Raw genomic sequence first — 20,891 nt, 5'->3', positions numbered from 1 at the left:
TTTAAGTATTTGGATTGACTCAAGAATATACCTTTATCAGTCTGTGAAATCTGTAATCCTAAAAAGAATTTTATTTCTCCAATCATAGACATTTCAAATTCTTGCTGTATTTTAATAGAAAATTCTTTACATAATCCATCTTCTCCTCCAAAGATTATATTATCAACAAATACTTCTATAATCAAGATGTCATCATTAGTTACTCTATAATATAAATTGCTATTTGCATTTCCTTTAGTAAAACCAATCTTTAAGAGATACTTATCCAATCTTGCATACCAAGCTCTTGGAGCTTGTTTTAGTCCATACAGAGCTTTTCTTAACTTGCAAACCATATCATTGTCATCTATCAAAGAAAATCCATCAGGTTGTTCAATGTATACTTCATCTTCAAGATCTCCATTAAAAAATGCACATTTAATATCCATTTGATAAACTTTGTAGTTCTAGTGTGTTGCAAAAGCCAAAAATAGTTTGACTGCCTCAATTCTAGCTACCGGTGCAAAGGTTTCATTGTAATCAACTCCTTCCTTCTGAGAATATCCCTTACACACTAGTCTTGCTTTATTTCTGACAACCTTACCATCTTCATTAAGTTTATTTCTGAATACCCATTTGGTTTCAATTACATTTTTATCTTTAGGCCGGGGAACTAATGTCCAAGTATTATTTTTCTCAATTTGTTCTAATTCTTCTTCCATAGCTTTAATCCAAAATCTATCTTCACATGCTTCATTAATTGATGATGGTTCAATTTGAGAAATAAGACATACCTCTTCATTTGCCAATCTTCCTCTTGTCATAACTCCTTTAAACTTGTTTCCAATTATCTGATCTTCAGAATGATTCAATCTTACATACCAGGGTGCCTTTGTTTACTGTTGTTCTTCAGTTACTGTGGAATCCTCAGATGATACCGGGATAACTGGATCTTCATTCTATACCGGTGGATTCAGTGTAGGTTCATTTGTCAAAATTTCTGTTGCCGGTTCAGAGTCTATATACCTTGAAGTTCCTCTGAATTGTTCATCAATCTTTACATTTGTACTCTCAACAATTTTCTGCAATCTCTTGTTAAAACATCTATATGCCTTTCTCTTAGATGAATAACCAAGAAATATTCCTTCATCACTTCTAGGATCAAATTTGCCAATATACTCATCTGTTCTAATATAACATTTACTTCCAAAAATTCTGAAATACTTAAGAGTAGGAGTATTACCAAACCATAGTTCATGAGGGGTCTTACCGGTTTCACCTTTGATGTGAACTTTGTTGAATGTATAGACCGCTGTACTGACTGCTTCTCTCCAATACATATGTGGTAAATTTGCTTCTGATAACATACTTCTTGTTGCATCCAAGATAGTTCTGTTTTTCCTTTCAACAACTCCATTCTGCTGTGGTGTCTGAGGTGCTGATAGCTGTCTTCTGATTCCATTTTCTTCACAGAATGTATTAAATTACTTAGATGTAAATTCTCCTCCTTGATTTGATCTTAAACATTTGATTTTCTTACCGGTTTCATTTTCAACCATTGCTTTGAACAGTTTGAACTTTCCAAGTGCTTCTGATTTTTCTCTGAGAAAAGTAACCCAACACATTCTAGAATAGTCATCAATGATTAGCATGAAATATCTATCACCTTGTAAGATTTTAGTTCTAGCTGGACCACATAAATTAGTATGAATTAAATCAAGAGCATTATTAGATTTCTCTGGAATACTTTTGAAACTAGCTCTAACCTATTTTCCAAATTGACATTCCTTACATACTGTATTGTGAGGTTTGACAATTTTAGGTAGATCTCTAACTACCTTAGTAGTACTAATCTTTACCATGCAATCAAAGTTTACATGACATAGTCTCTTATGCCATAACCAAATTTCATCTATATGTGCAAGCATGTCTTTTCACTATTATTCAAATGAAAGATATTACCTCTAGTCTGATTATCGATTGCAATTTCTAAACCAGTTCTGTTCATGATTTTGCATTTTCCATTTTTGAATTGTAACTAAAATCCTTTCTCAACTAATTGATCAACACTGAAAAGATTATGCTTTAATCCTTCAACATAGTAAACATTGTTAGTGTTATGCTTACCATCAAGAGATATTGAACCCTTACCTTTGATTGAGCAAGCTTTGTCATCTCCAAATCTCACTAAGCTGCCATTATATTCTTGAAAGTTCAAGAATTTACCTTTATTTCCTATCATATGATGTGAGCATCCAGAATCAATGATCCATTCATCCTTTACTTCAATTTTAGCTGCTAGGGCTTGTTCTACCGGTTGCACTACAGGTGTCGGTTGATCTTCAATTATAGCAACAAAAACCCATCCATTGTCTGCCGGATCTTCATCGGAATCATCAGTCACACCTTCATCAACAATGTAACAAGATTTGTCTTTTTTCTTCTTAAATCTGTATCTCTGATATTCAGGATTAGGCTTGGATGTTCTTCTAGCTTCTTCTCTTAGTCTAGCATGTCTATCAGGACATCTTGAAGCCGTATGACCAATCTTATTGCAGTTAAAACATTTAAAGGGTGCTTTACCTTCACACTTACTTTCAACTGGACCTTTAGGCATTTTCCTTGCAAATAGTGCTTCAAGTTCTTCAAGTTCTTTCCTACTTTCTTCAAGTTCTCTTGCATAAAAGGTTTTCCAATCAGATTTATCAAATGATGGAGCAGATGATGTTGATGCTTTAAAGGCCAAATCTATCGTAATAGTAGCAACAAGACCAAATTCTTCAATTTCAAAAGCTGAAAGTTTTCCAATCAATGTATCCATAGTTACTGATGTATTAGACATTGTTCTTAACTCATTTATAGTAGTAACCTTCATTTTATATGCCGGTGGCAATCCTCTTAAAACTTTTGAAACAATTTCATCTTCACTTAAGGTTCCTCCACAACATTTAATACCCAAAACAATTTCATTTACTCTTTCCATAAAAGCAGAAATTCTTTCATCTTCTTCCATTTTCAGATGTTCATACTTGACCCGGAAGCTTTCAAGTTTTGTAATTTTGACTGTGGAGTCTCCTTCATTCAGTGTTTCCAAATGATTCCAAATAGCTTTAGCAGTAGACCTATCCGATAGTCACATGATTTGTTGATCTGATAATGCGCTCAAAAGTGCTTCTCTTGGTTTGCAATCATTTTCCTCATCTTTTGTCAAGTTAGCTGGACTAGGCTGACCTGGTACAACAACAGTATAACCATTCTTTGTAACTTCCCATATGTCTTTTCCAATGCAATTTAGATGTGTCTCCATTCTGATCTTCCATATGCCATAGTTGGTTCCATCAAGTTTAGGACTGTCCTTCCTGAAATAGTTAGTAGAAATTGGATCTCCTCAAGTTGTTAAACTTCTGCAAAAGAGGACTTAGCTCTGATCCCAATTGTTAGGTCCGGAGACAACTGAGAAGGGGGGGGGGGTGAATCAGTTTTCTAATAAATTCAAACCAAAAACAACTTGACCAACTTAATGCTTACTGGTAAACCAGTTAAGTATGCCGGTAGACAGTTTTAACAGTTAATTGCTATACTGGTAAAGATTAGTGCATGAAACATAAACACAAAGTCATCCACAACACATAACACCAATATTTGTATGTGGAAACCCTGTAAGGGGAAAAACCATGGTGGGAAACTTTACCCACAATCAGATGATACTACTGTAGAAAGGCCAACCGCCTAGAGCTCACTGCTCAATCACAAAATGGGAGTCACACTGACTACAATTGGATGGTTAAGTCCAATAAGAATGTACTACTCAAAATAGCATCTTCATATGCTGGATTCAGTACCGATGTAATGCTGATATGCTTTCACAAAAACCTAGCTTCACCTTCAAATGATGTCTGCGTGCATATCTCTGCTTAATCTCGCATATACCTTCACACAATCCTTTTTCGCATTCCCCATTTGATCTTACAAATAAGATCTTACATTTATATCATAACCTAAGACCAATTTTAGTAGGTCGGCTCTACACGATATTACAATAAAACATTTTACAAACAATATAATCTCTGATGCAATAACCAATTGAACATGTCGGCTTAATGCATTTACAACAATAATTAATCATCTCCATAGTGTGCCATGCTGATCTGGAAAATATAAACCTGCCGGTGTAACCCTGGATAACCCTGGACCTATTTGCCAGTAAAAGCAAATATGCAAATATGAATATACCAATGATCAATTTATTAAGACAAGATGTCCACACGATGTCTTCGATATTACCAAGTGTTTTCCATGCCATTCCAAGTGTCGATGATCATTATATCCTGCCGGTGTACCATATACCAGTAACTATGCAATAGTTACTTGCTTGCCGGTGAATGCTGCTGGATCTCCAAAGTGCTAGTGTTGATAAGAGTTTAGAAGGTGTTGACATCAATGACAAAACCATACCAAAATACCAACAGTCCTAATTCCTTCTCAGGCCTTTATGTTTCATGTTAGAGGCATTTGAGGGGATTCTTTTTGGCGTTTTGGTATTCCTTCTTGTAGGTTGAGCTCTTGGAGATTATTTTTGAGAACAACACCATTGTTGCAGTACTTCAAGCATTTTCAAGCACTTCACACCAACACTCCAATGATCGTTCATGGAAGGGGAGCCTACTCAAACCTCTCCTTTTCACTTTCCAATCTTTATTTCCAAACTCGTATTGCATTATCTATTATCTTTATCATCTCTCTTTTCTTGTGGCTTCTTGGGTAGTCTGTGGAGGTGGAAACACCAAAACGGGTATGGGGTGGGGGGGAGGATGATACCGAATAGATGCAATGAAGGTTTGTTGCTAATTTCGATCAGCTGGTGGATATGTATTCCTATCCATTCGAGCGAGGTGATGGAATCCCATAATTATTTAGCCCTCGGCTGCCCATAGAATGTCGAGGGAGAACCATAGAACTATAGCTTGGGGGGGGGGTAGGGGGGTAAGTCAGACTCCAAAACACAACCCCAACATTTTCCTCTCTCCTATGTGTGTAGGAATATTATCATGAGGAGGACATCAAGTTGCGGAAGGCTTCAAAGCGTGGACTCATTGTAACATTTCCTTTATTTTCCTTGCACTATCTTGTTTTTATTCGTAATCTGTATTTATTAATAGTTCGGTACCCTTTCATTGTTTCAGTATTTTCTGTTAGTACATCCTAGACTCTCTATCGGTGTTCTACACTCCGTCCACACATGACGACAATGCGCCACACTGGTGTCCCAACTTTGTGCGCTCATCCCAAGGACATAGGCTCTGCAGAGCCGTCCAGAGATGCCTCTCGGGTGTCTGACACTTCTTGTATAATTTTGTTATCCCCTGGCTCATCTTAGCGCTAGTTCAAGGAGGTAACAAAGGGTTAGTTTTTCCTTGAGGATTCATCATCCTTAAGATGAAAAATTTCCTCCCTTGCAATTTGTCACTTCCATCAAAATGTGGCAATGCTACCTTGCATAATGCCTATTGAATATCTCTTTGAATTGTTGGTCCTCTCTATTCAACTCCACAACCTCCTCTTTTCTTCCTCTAACTCAACTAATTATTTAGGAAAAAATGATTCTTAATCTCATCAAGAAGTGTGTCACACTTCGCATAACTAGCCATCACTTCATCTACCAAAGGAAGTTGAACCTTTGAAGAATTTTTCACCTCCTTTCTATGTATAAAAGTAGGCTAAAAAGTTCTAGGCACAAATGTAATGCCTGCCAAAATACCCCAGAGAAATATAGCTAAAAACATGTTTATTTAATTTTTTTTTTAAAACAATACAACACATAACATCACTTTAGCAATGCAGTGAGCACACAACAACATTTAAGTGTTATGAACATAGAATAATTCACTCAAGCTATTCAAACAATTACGCAAGCGGAATACAATAAATCATTACTACCAACTCCCTAGGGTATCTCAACGCCATTACTTAATCTACCTACATAAGCAATAAACATTTACTTTCTTCCAGTTCAATACCTCATAATCTTAATCATTATACACACATAGGTGCAACATAGCAATACCTAACACTCATGATATGCAACCTTCTTAGTCTTTCATTTAATATGAGATTCTATCTTTCAATGCACCACTATTTCCTTTTTCACTTAGATTCATTTTATACACCAAGTCCAAATGTTCCTATTACCATTAACCAACCTTTTACTATGAACATTGCCATACACATAACGAGAGTAATCCCTTACATTGCATTAACATGATTTCCATTTCCATTTACAATTAACTTCTACATAGTCATTTATAATTCTATGCTCCTAGCATACTTATTACTTCATCATGATTCTAAAAGCACATAATGCAATACTCACAAAGTCTCCTCAAACATTTAACCCATAGCTCGTTTAATACTCATAAAATCTCTTACACTATATCAATTAACCAACAATCATCTTATTACAAATCAGGTAACTACACGAATTCATCTCAACACAAACTATGATACAATATCCTAATTCCATAATCACTAATAACATCCACCAAATGGAGATATAATATTAAACCATAACACATGATACATTATAATTCTTTTCTAAAAGACAAGCATTCATTTTACCATCTACCCATACACTTACTAGTAATTTCCATTAATAATATTAGCAATTCATTCACTAAGAAGATCTATACAATATTTCATAAGGAACCTTCAATCACACCCCAATCATTATAAGATTTCAATTCAATCATTAGGTCACTGTCTACGAAGTATGATACTATAATTTCAAATTATTTAATCACAACTCATAAACATGTCCTAAGACATCTTCCAACATTACTCAAACTCACACATCCTATCAAGACATAACATTTCTTCTACTTAAAGCATTAGTTAAAGACATCATTTCAGATCTAATACCATTGTCATAACATTTACACCATTTTCTTTTAACATGGCTTATCAAGAACATGAAATGCATCATTAAATTCTAAACCACCATACTTATCCACATCTCATGCATCCATTTTATTTAATATAAATATGTTACAATACAACTCAAGGTTCATCATTATAATCACATACCATAACCAAAAGCTATTACTATAACTAGAACAACATAATCATTTCTCATAAGCATGGCTTCTTTTACAACCGTTACATAAGAATTTCATTACATAAATCACATCATCATTTACATTCTTGCTGCAATTATTATCCATGAACTATCTAAAGAAGCATCCTCATCCACGCAAGAAGAATCCAAAGACAGGAACATCCCAATGGTTTAAAAACATCAACCACCCGACCATGTGGAACCAAAGGAACCACCCCCTGTGCTAGGAGATGACACAAGGTCCCAACACACACTCTACATCTAGGCTGACATTCAAAACCAAAGAGACTAACCAACAAGGAATCTCAAGCAAGAACTCACACAGAGCCACAAGAATAAACTCTCAGAGGCGTAAAACTCATCAGGACATAAATGCATCCAATAAGCATAACCATAAATCATAAAGGGGGAACACATGTAGGAGTGGAGTGTCATCACATGCCATCCTCATAACATAATAACACAAGACACTAGCCTAATGGACATGTGGAGCCATCTCGATCTATGAGAGACCAAGGGAGATTAGCTTACCATCTTCACGGCCTTCTCATGCTTATCCTAAAACATCCTCCCTAGGACATAAGTCATGAGGCTCAAAACTATTCATTATCTTGTTTAAGTGAGTTATAATTTTCCCATCCCAATTAATTCATTATCAATGTTATCACTTGCTTATAAATCATGGAAAACTCCAATGTGCCTTGGTGGTCTAGACTTCATGCATCCTTACAAGGAACCTCATGCCAGCCTATCTCTCATGACCCCGGTCATCACAAGGAAGCCCACTCCTCCTAACATGGCCCAACAACACATCACAAGAGGTTCTACCAACATAAATACATTAAAATAATACTCAATGCAGCCAATAACTTCCACACATACTCTCACAACATATGCAAGGCTACAACAACATCAATATAACAAAATGAGCCTCTTGGCTAGCAATAAACAAAGGCATATCAAGCCATTAAATTTGTTGTCATTAACGAAAGTAAAACCACAACAAGGCCAACTCACTTGCTGCCCCAAAATAGCAACACTTCCAACTCACCAACCATAGCACATCAATATGGATGAAAGCACAATTCTTTCCCCAATAACATAGGAAGGTAAATATGCTTGAAACCAACAAAATACATCAAATAAAATCAGATATAAAACTATAAATCATCAACACCCTCAACAATGCCTCCGGTACAAGAATTAATCCGGAAAGTACCACAAAATCAAGCAACTAACAAATTAACCTACAAGAAAAAAACTATAGGAAAAACTAGTCCAAGCCTTTAATCCAATTTAAATCCAACCACCATAAATCTTAAAATTAATCTCAGAAATTCATTCACCAAAGATGCCAACCCCCGTGAATTCACATGAAGGCCTCTTTATAAAAAAATTAAAAAATAAAATAAAACAAAACCGAGCAAAACCATCATCCAATCAAAATATTCCAAAAACATTATATTCCATACCTACCTTCCCAAAGTTCAAGAAAATAAAATATATTTTCTACCTACCATAAACTTCCAGCCAATCAAATCCAAGGGTAGGTAAAATAAATTAAACCATTGACCTTGGGTGAAAATAACTTTTAAATAAAAGAATACAAATTACCCCCTTTTAATTACTTAATGGGTAAAACAATATTACCCAATAAATAAAATTCACTTCAACATTAAATAAATAATACACACTTGAAGGCCAATATTAAATCAAAACTCCATGCACGACACAGACTCAGAAACACAAACCAAAAAATACAAATATTTCCCACAAACTATAGAATAAAACCTTACAACAAATTTATGCCTTCATATATTTTCTTCCTCACTATACAAATTTTAGATTTATTTCCCCAAGCTCACACATTCAATCTAAAGACATGAAGCATACAGGAAAACTGTAAAATAAAATATTAAAAAAAGTAGAATACATCTCCAACCCGCAACCCGTGTTATGGAAGAAGCTGAAGAAGAGATTGCACCAGCCAAACCAAATCCAACCCAAGCTCCAACCAAAATCCAAGAGAGAAGAAAACCAAAACCAAGAAGAAAATTTGCTGGAGAAAATTTTCCAAAGAGGAACCAACCCTCGAAAAATTCACGGAAAAGAAAATAAAAAGACAAACATTAACCAAAAACCCTAGCCTCAATCTCAACCAATCAAAATATTCCAATCTATAATATATTTTACCAACCCCACCATATATTATAATTTTACCTCCCTTTTTAAATTCAACCAAAAAGAGAAGAGGGTAGGTAAGGTAAATATGAATCATGCTTTTACATTTTGGTGGGAATGTTTTATCATTTTATTATTTATACAACCCACTTAATATAAAACTCAACTAATAAATAAAACATGAGCCACAATTAAATAAATCAAATGGGGAAATTAAATAAATCAAATGGGGAAATAAAATAAAATAAATCAAAGTCTCATAAATGAATTAATGAACCAGATAAACATTAAAAGCCAAAAAAATATTAAACCACAGGCGATTAAATAAATAAATAAATACCAATAAAGGTCAAATTACAAATAAATATAAAACACATCATAAGCTAAACAATAAAAATTAAATAAATATTAAATCATCATTAAAATAAATAAACATTTAAATATCAAATAATCAAATAACCAAAAAGGAAAGAATCCAATAAATTAAATTAAACATTAGATAAACAAATAATCAAATCCCTATTAATCAAAATAATTAAAATAAACATCATTAATTATTTAATCTCGCATCAATAATCAAATAGTCAATCTCAACATAAAAGGAATAATCAGCCAATACTGACATACTCACAACACAGAAGAAACCCAGCTTACTAACTATCATGACGACTTGCGCCAAGACACTGACGACTCACAGTGAACAACTTAGACCTAGAGTATGTGAGGAGAAATTGTGCCAACTCCGAACCACATACCATTGGGATTTAAAGACATGCTTAGACCTGTGGAGCTAGGTGGAGTCGATGTCTGGTACCTGCAAATCCTGCATCCAAAAAGCAACGATACGACATATGTATATATATATTATAACATACAAGGGTTAGAGAATCGCAACGACACATCCCGCTCACAATGAGTGATGTGGAATTGTCTCTATCCCAAAGACAGTCATACAACAATCAAACACACCATAAGATCAACTCATCATAGATAATCATTAAATATGGTTAGTACATAAAAACATCATCTAGTGCATGATTAGTATAATTCACGATTATAGTAAGACATGTAAAATCCATCAACAATTATGCTCATCAAATCACATGATCAATATAATCTTTCGATAGTCAATCACATAATAAGCATATAGTGTCTAATCAATCACACGATCACTAATGATAGTATCAACATCCTATAAATCATCTGAAATAGCCTATGCCCAATAGTGTCTATCACGTATGAATTAAAGGTCAACTCTAGTCAATCAAGTCAAGTCAGGGGTGGACCCTACAACAAACCTTGATGTTGTTGCAATTATATGTTCATTAGTGATATCCTATTTTACAACACTTGTTTCATCATTTTGTAATAGAGTACTCCATAAATTATTTTGAGCTTCATGTGTCATAGTTTGATTAAGTTTTGCTTAACTTTGGGACACCATCTCTAGCATGGCATCACATTTCCTTTTAAATTTAGAATTAGGACTATTTGAACTAGCCCTTTCCTTTGCTTTGTCACCCATAGTTTTATTTGGATTGTGATTTGAAAAACTATCATTGTCACTAGTAGAACATTGATGTGATCGTAGATCTACTGCAAAAATATATTCAAATGGAGTTTGTGATTTTTTTTTCTCTATTCTTGGGTGTAATTTATCAATTCCCTCTCTCTCATAGAGACAATTGTAGTCACATAGTTGGATTAAAGCACATGCTGGTAGGAAAGCCAGTTATGATACCACTGCAATTACCACCCCTAATTTTTTGGTGTAATTTTTTGCATAAATGATCATTAACAAAATAACATTACAATGGTATTTATTATAGTCATTGAATGGTTGATATACAGTTGATAGTGCAGAAATTATTCTTGCTAGATATTAGTGATTGTTAGTCATTCATAATCATACAAATAGCAATCACACCTTGGTGTGCAATGGGTATGCCGAAAAGATGTGGAAGGCCAATTAAGAAAAAAGTTGTTGTATTGTTTGCATACATTTGTGTTTCACATGAGGTCAATTGGTAGGTCATTTAACAAATAATTTTGTTTATGCAACAATGGTCTCAATGGAGAAGTGATAGCTTCAAATCAACTATTCATCCACTTACAAGGATTCAAACATGATTGAAATAAAACCTTCGAATCAAGAAGATAATTAGGGAGAGAGGGATAGAGAGAGAGATAGAGGAATATCTAAAGAGGGAGTGACTTGGAGGAGAGGGATATGAAGAGAAGGAGAGGGAGAGATAAATGAAGAGAGGAGGCAAGGAAATATAGAGATGCAAGAGATTAGTAGAGGGAGAGAGGGAGAGATATAGATGAATAGAGAGGGATATATGTCTAAATAGAGGGGAAGAGAGGTATATAAAGATAGAGAAGAAAATAGATGGATAGAGGAAGATGGAGAGAAATAGATATAGGGATAGAGAAAGGTAGAGATAGAGATAGAGATAAAGATAGAGATAGGGAGATGGAGAGGTAGAGAAAGAGAGGAAGAGATAGAGAGATAAAGAGGGGGAGGGAGAGGGAGAGATAGAGAGAGATATAGATGGTGATATAGAACAATAGAGAGATAGAGATATAAGGAGATATAAAGAGAGGGGGAGAGGGGAGATATAAAGAAAGAGAGATAGATAGAGAGATAAATAAACAAAGAGAAGTAGAGATAGACAAATAAAGATGAATAGAAGGAGAGATAAAGAGATGGAGAGAGAGAAATAGGTGATAAATAGAGAGGGAGAAATAACTCAATATATAGAGTGGATAGGGAGAGGGAGAGATGGAGTAAGTATGTGAGATAGAGGAGAGAAGAGAGAGGAGAGAGGAGAGAGGAGAGAGGAGAGAGGAGAGAGGGGGAATATATCTAAATAGATAGAGTGATTTAGGGAGATAGATAAAGAGATAACGAGATAGAGGTGGAAAGATATAGATAGAGAGGAGCAAGATGAGGAGAGAGGAATATATAGATAGAGATATAGAGTAGTAGAGATGGTGTGACTAATGAGATATAGATAGAGATGAGTGAGAGATAGGGAGATAGCGATAAAGGGGCAAGAGTGAGAGAGAGGGAGAGATAGAGAGGGAACATATAGAGGGATAGATATATAGGTAGAGATAGATCTAGATATAGATATAGAGATAAGGAGGGAAAAATAGGGTGTGTATGTGTGAGAGAGGGAGAGGGGGGAAGATAGTTAGATAATGATAGAGATAGGGAGAGAGAAATAGTGCATGTGTGCACGAGAGAGAGAAATATAGAGATAGAGATAGGGAGGAAAAAATAGGGAGTGTGTCAGTGAGTGAGAGAGATATGGAGATAGAGATAGCAAGGCAAAGATATAGATATAAATAGAAAGAGAGAGTGGGAGAGGGAAAGAGAGAAATAAAGATGACAGAGAAGTAGAGAGATATAGAGGGATAGATAGGGATAGAGAGATGGAGAGATAGATATAGTGGGAAAGACTAGAGGAGGGAGAGAGATATGTAGAGAGAGCTAAGGAGATAGAGATAGGGAAGACAAATAGAAAGAGAGATAGAGATAGAGGTAAAGCTATTAGATTTGTATATATTAATTTAATTCATACTATGTAATATATTATGTTATATCTATATTTAATAGTTTTTATTATAAAATATAATATAAAATTATAGATATAATTGTAATATTATTTATAAATAAATTTTAATTATATAGAATATAAAATACAATATTATTATTTTTAAATACAATATTATTTTTCTTAAAACTACGATTTTAAAATAACAATAAATTTTATTTTAAAGAAAGTTCTATTATATATATGCATAATAATAATTATTAATATTATTATTTTATCAAAAAGATATTTATTAATTTTTGTTGTCTATATATATTTTTAGAAAGTTAAATAATAATATTATTAAAATTTTATATAATAATCAATTATTATATATATTATATAATATATTTAAATAAATACAAATATTTAAAAAGATTTAAACATATAATTCCGATGGTGATGACAACTGGAAAAATGAGGAGGTGAGTATCGAGGAGGAAAGTGGTGAGCATGAGTCTGGCAATGAAAGCCCTATCCACAGCGAATGCCCTGGCAAGGACAACAACCATCCTATGGAGGATGTGGATTACAAGGATAATGAGGATATTGATGATAATTTCGAGAGGGAAAGAAACAAGGAACCTGAGAAGAATATGACTATGGAAAGTTTAAGCAAGGACAAGGAAAATAACGGGTTATTCCTGGATAACCTCAAAAAACTTTCTGAGGCAAGACTGGATTATGATAGATGGACCTATGATCTCTTGAAGAACCTGGATTAAAAGGGGAAAAACAAGGATGAGATGAAGGAGGATGACAGGGAGTAGATAAAATGGAAGCAGGATATGGAGGAGAAGGTTAAATCACTGGAAGAAGGGAGAGAGGCCATGAAAAATTTGATGAGTATTATCCCGAATATCCTGTCAGCCGTCACAAAAAATTTAGAGGATATTGCCAAGGTCTTCGACTATACCAGCTCTCCTAAGCCAGTAGTGGAACTTGACATGGATGATGAGACTATCCAGATTGGCAGTGGTGGTGCTCCTACGGTTGGTGGTGCTGCCAAGAGGACTAGGGCGAGTGTCAAGAAAGTTGTGGCTGCTTTTGCTATGGATCTCCCAAATCTCAGGGATAACATCAAAGAACTGCATGGGATTAGCAACACCCTGGATAATGCCTTGAAAAAAATCAATTAGTTTATCTTCTTGGGTCTGATCAGTTTTGTTGGCTCTGAGGGACTTTTGCTTCTTTTCATTGGTTTTTTGCTGGCTTTACGTTGGCCTATTCCTTTTTGTTTCTTGTTGCTTTTTCTATTTTGCTTGCAATGTAAAGGGTTTCGGGGCCCCTTCAAAACCTATTTTTTCCTTAATAAAAAACTATTAAAATATTAAAAAATAAAAAAAGATCTAAATGTATAAATAATAGAAAATCCCAAATGTAAAAATGTGTAAATTATTTTTTCCTGCTTTAATTATTTTTACTTTGACTAATAAGATTAATAAGCTAAGAGTAACTACATTGCCGACTCAATAGGAAGGGGGATGAATATATTTAATGTTGATGTTTTCTTTTTCATCTACGACAAAATATTTTCCCTATGGCAAAGAAAAGCTAAAATTAGTGGCGGAAAATTACGAATGACTACGATTGATTCAACCGTCTTGCAATCCTTTTGCTATATTCACTGTAGACACCTAAAATTGTCCTGTCTAATTACATAAATATCTTTATTTATTTAATTATTTGAGCCTAATTTTCCTATTAATTAAATAAATCTTTATTTATTTAATTAATTCATTTACCCTCTTCTAGCCTTATTTCTCATTTAAATAAATACTTTTATTTATTTAAATTATCCTTTTCTCCTAAATTAAATAAATATCTTATTTATTTAATTGATCCTACTTCCTCTATTAATTAAATAAATCTTTATTTATTTAATTAATTCATTAACCTTTTCTACCCATGACACATGTCATTCATCTCTTAATTCCTACACTACCTACCCTTTCATTATTTTCTTATTTCCTCTACCTACCCTTTAATCCTAGCCGACCATTTATCTTTTACACCTCTCAATCTTATCCCTTAATTTCTTATAGTGTCTTCTATATAAGGAGATGCTTCCTTCATTTATCAACCCTAAGCATCCTAGCATTCAAACTTTCATATGCGATCAAGCCTACTTGCAACCACATTTCCATTCTTTATTGAGCTCTTGTGCACACATAAAATCTGAGAGCAAGTATATCAAGCAAGATCAATGGAGATAGGAAGAATGGAGATCCAAACCCTATTGGACATGTGATGGTATAATCTTTGTGATTCCATTTGATTTGCATTGTCTTAGGTAATCTTCATATGTTATGGTGGATCTTTGTTGTTGTTAGGCTAGGGTTTTGTGGTTGAATTCATTTAGTCTTTCAATATTGTTGTTATCCATTTTCATCATAAAAATCTTGGCACGCCCGGTGGGAACCTTGTCCCTTTTGCATTTAATACCTTTTGTTGTAGATTTTGTGCTTTTGAAGTTGTAGATCTGACATTTCTGACAACATTTCAACATTTTTGCATCTATGCACTTTCGGATCGCGTTTTTGATTTTCTGCCGCATTTGTGACGTCTGGAATCGCATCTGCGTCTTCGATATTATTTTATTTTTGAAGATTACAGTGCCACGTCTGTGTTCAGGAGCCACGTCTGTGTCAGATCTAGGCGCGTTTGCATGTTTATATAGCATTTGTGTTACTAATAACTGCGTCTGTGTTCATTTTTGCATTTCAATTTCTTTGATTTAGTTTTTCATTATTCGGATTTCATATCTGGTGCATATTGAGCTAACATTTTCAGATCTAGCTAACAAAATTGGTGTAGCTTGTCTTGAAAGCAAAATCATTTAGTCGAAGGCCCCTATTTCACAAAGTCTTTTGGATCTAAAATTTACCTAACTGGTGTGCTTGCAGGAAGGGGTGATCATTTGAAACAATCCAAACTACTATTAGATCTTTGTTGTAGGACCTTGGCAAGGGTTTTTGATCTTTCATTGTGTGCCTTGTTTTCATAGATTAGCAAACACTTCAATTGGTGCACTAAAATTGAACCAGTGTCCTTTGTGTCTTGGGCAATAGGCTCTTTTTGTTTCATCTTTAGAGGGCTTGTCTCCCCATGTTATCATTAGGACTACTAGTGAGGAGAGAATGACCCAAGTGGTAGCGAGGAAAACTCACCTCTTTCAAACCACTATAAACAACTGTATTTATGGTGAGAACCAAAGATAACGTGTGCTGATTAGTTCATACCGACACTATGTCTCCCCATAAACCCGTTTGATCAAATTTATTTGATCATTTATAGGGCGTAACCCCTACCGGCTAGGAGCCTTCTGTATTTACAGAGCTGAAAGTGCCGCATGTATGGCCACACAAGCGGATGCCCTTACTAGCACCTTTTTGTTTTGGAATCCAAATTCCTTCTAGTTGTTGGGGCAGGAGGTCGGACCTTTGGAGCGACCCGCACACATACAGTTCTTAGTAGAGATACAAAGTTCAACACGGGGATTTTTCGTGGGGACTAATGCTTGGCTGCCCTGAGAATTGAGTGCCGAGGGTGGAGCCAGTGGGGTCAAGCATCTAAGTATCCTCTCTGAATAGCGTAGCCTCATGTGGGATTAACAACTATTGTCCTGGCCAACCATAATAATTGTTCTTGTCTTATTTTGAACAATCAAACATTCAAGATCAAACATCAAAACATTGTGTCTTTTGTGTCTTCAAGTGTTTGCAAAATAGTTTTACATCAAACAACACACTTTTCTTTGAGTCATTTTGGGTCTAAACACTTACAAACATTGAGTCCTCATCAACATTGTGTCCTCTTGTCACGAAAAACAATTAGATTTGGTCACAACAAACAACTTCACAAATTGGAAAAATTTATAGTCCAACAAACAAGAACAATCAGTTTCAGAATTCTTGAGCTTCCTAAGTTATTTCTCTAGATTTTCATCTAGCATTCAACCTACCTTTGGGTCTCACAAAGTTCATCATTGCTTTACACCTTACATTACATTCACATTTGTCTAAACTTGAGTCAAAAGGTCACTTGCTTGTCCTCATCATACTTTGTCAACACATTACATACAACATTTTGCTAAGTGGTCCCTCATCAAGGTCTATCACCTTTGGGTCTCATTTGGTCTTACTTGGAGTCAAGGTCAACTTACCTCATCAAGAGAAACTATCATCTCTTTGGAAGCCACACCTACTCTACTACATACATACTTGGTCTTACACTTTGGACATTGCAAGTACACCTCAGATTCATTTACATTCCATCCAACTCTTGGTCTTCCATAATCTTTCCATTTTCATCTAGTCTCTCACATCTTGGTCAAGACTTAGTTCATGGTTGAAACCCGTTCCCAAAAATCTAGGAGAGAAACTAAAGAGGCTCAAGAGTCTGCAAACATGAGTGCCTATGAGTATGACAATGATGTCTTTTTCAATTCTGATCATACTACATTACCTGACATGGACGCCTATAGAAACATTCCAAATGTTTAGAACATGGACACCTCAAACAACAATGATACACACAATGACAATATGGACAACATTTTAGTACATTCAATAGAAGTGGATGACTCCATTATGGATCCCCATTTTAATCGATTGGTTGAGGAAATAATGAGGAGAGATAGACAATATTTCTTACAAGTGATGGCACAAAGTGGAGCCAAGATCCCTCATGATTTTGACATGTCTCAAATAATGGAAAATCAATGTTTGCAACAACCTCACCTCAACATGGATCAAAGGAGGCCTAATAGTGGAGGCAATAGAGGACCACATATTGTTCCTGAATCACTATCATCTTTCTTTCAAAAACCTGAGGTCCTACATACACATGGTCAAGCATATGATACTCACCTTCATAGACCATTATGGAAGTCTTATGCAGAAAAATATGCTCAATCACATTCCAATATTAAGGACCAACCACCAAAGCAATTGGATATCCAAAGGCATGCTCAAAATTTGGACACACGGAAACCTCATGTCAAATTTGGGGGTAACACACTAGAACAAACTCATGACATGCCTATAGAGTATGGTATACATGGACAAAACATATATTCCATTCCTCATCATGACTCTATACCAAGTGGTCCTTATACGCAACATCACTATAGACCTCCTCCATATGAACATGTGTATGATCAATATCATCCATATATGCAACATGCTCCTCCTCCACACAGTGGCTCATGCATGGCATATGGTCTAAGAAGTCGGTCTCCACCTAAGAACAATTTGGAACAACAAATCAAGGACTTACAAAAGAAAATGGAGGATATAAATGCACCGAAGCTAACTTAAACAATGAGAGACCTATGTCCCCATCTCTTTGACAAAAGCATTCCAATGCCTCCATTTCCTACACACTTTGTGACACCTAAGTTTGATAAGTACAGAGGAAAAGGGGATCCTAAGGCACACAAGATAGTTTTTCATAACATGCATTGAGGTGGCAGTAGAAGAGACATATTTGATGAGATTATTCCCACAAAGCTTAGGTGATCAAGCTATGGAATGGTTCTCCCAACTCCCACCTGGAATTAAGTCATGGGGTGACTTAGCAGAGGCATTTATCCAACATTTCTCATACAACATAGAGACAGACATATCAATCACTACTTTGTGCAACACCAAACAAAAGGATGGAGAATCTTTCTCATCATTTTTAAAAAGATGGAGAAATCTAGCCAGCAGATGCTCTTGTGAAATTCCACAAAAACAAATGGTAGAGATGTTCACCCAAAATGTTAACAAAGACATTGGTTATGACTTGAGAAAAGCTTGTTTGTCCACCTTCAAGGACGTCATTGAAAAAGGCTTAGCAACAAAGAAGGTCCTAATTGAGCAAGGAGTCATTAAGATACCCAAAGAAAACAAAGAGGACTTTAAAGGAAAAGACAAGCCAAGATTTTGGAATAAAAACAAGAACACAACCAATGATGGTGTTGTTGATGCCACTACAATGCGACTTAAAATCATTTTTTCCGGATCAAGCTCTACAAACAATCAAGTGAATACTCAAACAACTTCAAAGTCACGAAGGAAGTCCACCCCATTGGGAGAACCACTAGAGTCAATTTTCTAAAAGATAGTGGCAAACAAAATAATAAAAATTCGAGATTTGCCTCCATATGAGCCAAAGGTCAAACCAAATTGGTGGAATGATGATGAATATTGTGAATTTCATAAAAGAAAGGGACATAAAACAAGAAATTCTCATCGACTGAAGAACATCATACAAGATCTTATTGACAGAGGTGACATTGAGATTGAAGGACATTCATCCAATCAAGAACATGAAATGTTTAAAGAACCATTCCCAAAACATGACAAGGGAAAGCTAAAGCCACATATGACCAAAGCAACTATACCAGAGCATCTTATAACTATGATTCAACTGTCAATCACATTTTGATGGACAATTATGTCTCTACCATTATCATCAAGGACAAAACGCTTGAGAATTCTACCCAAAGACCCAAGATTGTCCTAAAAGGCATCAGATCTTCTTCTGAATCATCCTCTGAATATAATGTTACAACTAGTCGAGGTAAATTCACTTTGCAAGGTGCTCCAGCTAAAAACACCACTTCCTCATCAACCAAGCCTGAGTATGACCTTGTAGAATAGTTAGGGAAGACACCCACGCTTATCTCAATCCTTGAGCTCTTACGCATATCCCCGCACATAAAGCTATTCTTGACAAAATCTTGAGAGACACTTCTGTCCCTACTGATCTGAACGTGGACTAGTTTCAAGCCATGGTGGGATACCTTTCCATTCCACACTCCCTTACATTCACAGAAGCCGATGATGCCTCCGTAAGTCAGCCACATAATGCACCTTTACATATTGAAGCCTTCCTACACAAACATCGAATAAAACGAGTCCTGATAGATGGAGGAGCAGGTCTAAACATTTTCACATTGAGCACTATTAAACAATTGGGATATTCTAATAAAGCTGTGAATTCTACAAACAAAATTACCATCAAAGCATATGATGATGAAGAACATTCATCTAAAGGTACAGTCACCTTGCCTCTCAGAGTTGGGCCAGTTACAAAGGATGTGGTTTGTCAAGTCCTAGACCCGGATCTCACATACAATATATTACTAGGCCATCGTTGGATTCATGAGATGAGGGCAGTCCCATCTACATATCACCAATGCATTAAGTTTCCTCACAATGGAGTTGAAATAACGGTTAATGGTGATCCTAATCCATTCATATACTGCAATAACTTGAGACTAAAAACTGAGACGATCATTCCAAGTAATAGGGAAGTTGTTCCTTCTTCTGCATACATTGATCCTGAATCATTAAAACCTTCAATGTCAAAACAAGGTGAGCTTAAAGGGAAATTCCAGGATAAGGGCATGGGTGAATACACTTTGAATCAAACCATGTGCTTACAAAAAGTTATGAGTTCACCAAAAGAATATGGACGACCACATCCTACTAAGCGGGTATCTATAATTACGCTCAAATAGGATCCTACAATATTCCAAAAGTGGGGTGAAATGGAAGAAGAAGACTTATACAAAATGCTTTACAAAGACCCTGAAAATTATACACAAGATCACATTAGCATACCATGCGAAAAAATGGCAAAGGGTTCAAGATCCTACAAAAATTTGGGTATGATGGCAAAAGTCCTCTTGGCTTAAGAAAGGAAGGCATCATTGAACCTTTACAACCTGAATTGACATTCAAAAAGGAACACTCGAAAGGACTTGGTTTCATGTCTTCCAAGGTAAATACTCAAAAGACAAGAGAAGCGTTACAAATAAAAGCTGCCAAAATTCAACAAGAGAATCACTATTCAACAGATTCCAATGAATGGGAATGGGATTCAGACAAATCCTCCAGTGACTATGAGCTCACCGAGACATTCAAAGAACCAGGTGAACCCACAAAAGAATAGGAATTTTATAGAAAATTCAAAGTTGGTCAAGAAACAACCCCCGAGGATCCCACACAGTCCTTGCCTCTAGG

This window comes from Cryptomeria japonica, chromosome 8, assembly GCF_030272615.1.
Source record: "Cryptomeria japonica chromosome 8, Sugi_1.0, whole genome shotgun sequence".
Classification (NCBI taxonomy): domain Eukaryota; kingdom Viridiplantae; phylum Streptophyta; class Pinopsida; order Cupressales; family Cupressaceae; genus Cryptomeria; species Cryptomeria japonica.
Note: the sequence above shows the minus strand (reverse complement) of the source record.